We start from the raw sequence: 2,830 nt of genomic DNA, 5'->3' as shown, positions 1-2,830 counted from the left end.
CAATCCCACAAACTGGGCCAGCAAGTCCTCTGGAGCCTGAAGCATGGGAAGCACCAGCTAGAATTCCTTGGTCAGCTGCCCTGCCAACCCCTGAGCCCCCTACACTCTAGCAAATGATTCCTCTGGTAATGCCAGTACTCTTTGGAGGAGCCCTCCACCCCCCCCACCCACTGTCCTGGATACCAGGTTCTCTCCCCACAGCAGCAGCAGGGCTAGGACCCACTTCTCTTCCATTTTGGCTTTTTGCAGACACCCTCCCAGCTAAAGATCTTGTGTATGCCTTTGGGTGTGCAGCCCGGCCTGATAGGCACTTCCTTCAGTCCCAGCCCTCATAAGAATACCACAGCCTTGTTTGACTACCCTGCTGATGATTTTTGGTCCCCTGTTTAGCCCACTCCAGCCAAGACTGGCTCCTGCACTCATCAGTGGGAGTTGTAACCTAGCAGCGGAGTCCTCATAAATCCTCCACTGGCTGCACTCCAAGTTTCATATCTTGCCTATGTCAGTGGGTACTTCAACTCAATCTGGCATGATCCTTTCCCAGTTTCAGTAATTGCTAATGTATGCTATTAAATGCATCTGCTATTACCTGGCATGGCTAGACCACAGTCCCAACTTTTGCCAGTGGGTGCTGTAACCAACCTTAATGTGATCTGCCCTCAGACCTGAGTCTTATGGGAACCAGTGGGTGCAACCTACCTGAGTACAGCCCACATCGTGTCTTGGCTCCCATGTGTGCCAATGGGTCCTACAGTCTGTCCCATCTCTGCCTGATTCCAGACCCAGCCCACACACATGACAATGCCACAGCCTTACCTGACTTAGTCTACTCCTGCCCCTAGATCTAGTGCTCCCTAATAGGGCCAGAGACCTAGTAGGGGAGTTTCACATATACCCTTAGTAGGTCTGCTCCTGGTCTGAGCTCTCATGTATGCCAGCAGGTGCTAGCCATCTTCCCGTTACAGTGCACTCCGAGTCCCAACTCTGCATGAGCTGGCAGGTACTGTGGCCCAACCCAGCCTGCCCTGAGACTCAGTTCTTAGTATGCCAGCAGATATGGCAACTTGGCCTATGCAGGTATGTAACCAACTCCATCTCCTATGAGTGTGGTGAATTACTTGGCCATGCCTAGCTCAGCTAACCACCACCCCCAGCCCATGTGCAAATCTGCAGTTCTGCAATTCCAAAGGGTGTCCCACAAATCTATAGAATTTGTCCCTCACCCTGGTTCTCTCACTTGCCAGTTAGTGCCACAGCACAGCCTTACATGGCCCACTCTTTCTCCTGAAACTCACTGGCAGATACAGCTCTCCAGTCTTACCAAGCAGGCACTCATTCCTTAGCTTCCCATGTTCCGTTGGACAGCAGACACTGGGTACTTTGCACAGACATTTCTCCCATGTGGCCAGTGCCTCATTCTGCCCCAACATGTGCCCTGATTTCCTCCCACTCAATCACTCTACCTCAGCTCCCTTGATTATTTTCAAGCATATTGGCCTAATCTATGGAAGCTGCCAAAGTCTTTAATTCACCTTTCATACACTGCCTCGGTGGCCTCATTCCCAAACACATCCAAACCATACTCCCTGGGAAATCTGTATTCCCTTACCATGGCAGGCCCTGGAGGCCACTTTTATTATTCTTCCTCCTAATAAAAAATCTGATCTAATAATTGTCATTTTCTCTTAATTCAAACAGAATATGTGTTTTAGAAAATGCAATGCAATGTTAAGATATTTACCTAAGTTTGAATTATGATGCTTTTTAAATGCCTTAGGACATAAAACATAGCATCATAACTATACATTATACACCTGTGTAATATTAACACAATTAATTATAATTGATATTAAAATTGGTTCCATTATAGTAGCAAGTAGGTGCTTTTGCTCCAATTTGTGATTCTTCTCTTCTAAACTAAATCAATTAAACTTACACAATTTTATGATGCACAAATTGTGTTTTATTTATTTATTTACTTATTTATTCATATTTATTGTCTTGGATAGTTGATATTCTAAAATCTGGCATATGCTCCTAATTAATTTATCAATACATTCCACTAAACAGATTAATATCTTAAATTAGAAACTTTCAGAAATATCTTCTTTCTCTCAATTGAAGGATACACATTTCATGAAGAGCATATTTATTTGTATGTGTTACTGTTAGCATTCATTCATCAATTTCTCCTCAAAAATTTCTATTTACGCACATCAGCCTATTTTGCTCTTATTTTTAGCATTTTAATTTTGTATGTATTTTAAAAACAGCACATTATGTTCATACCAAATAATTTTGGTCACATTTTCTTTATCAATATGTACTGTTGTTTATTTTTTAAATTAAATTTAAGGGTACTTGTGATTTATTTCTAACTGCTTAGCTGGCAGATTTGAAAAACTATTTTTACTGATTTGCAAACATAATTCAATGCACATTATTTATTATATCAGATTTCCTTTTCAGCTCATACACACATTTTTACATAGTTGTTTCACATACTGTTGAAAAGAGTTTTCCCTTACATGGGATAATACTACAACATAAACAGGTACAAAAAGCCATCATTTCAACTTTAGAATTGAAATCTTCTGGGTTTACTATCTTTTTCAAGTGAAAATGAGTAATAGGTTTTCCCAATTTCAGGCTACTTCTATTTCTCCTTATACATAATTTATATGAGAATCTTTATGATTTAAAAAATGTGCTGCATCATTACTCTTGGAACTGGTAAGACTTTATTTTTCAGAAAACAGATTTTCAGCTGGTACTATTCTGAGAGATCTACTCCCTAAAGAAAGAGTTCAACAAACAACTAAACATCCAC

Source organism: Ochotona curzoniae, unplaced genomic scaffold (assembly GCF_017591425.1).
Source record: "Ochotona curzoniae isolate NIBS_2020 unplaced genomic scaffold, NIBS_Ocur_1.0 scaffold_3171, whole genome shotgun sequence".
Lineage (NCBI taxonomy): Eukaryota > Metazoa > Chordata > Mammalia > Lagomorpha > Ochotonidae > Ochotona > Ochotona curzoniae.
The sequence above is the reverse complement of the archived record's forward strand: the minus strand, read 5'-3'. Positions refer to the sequence as shown.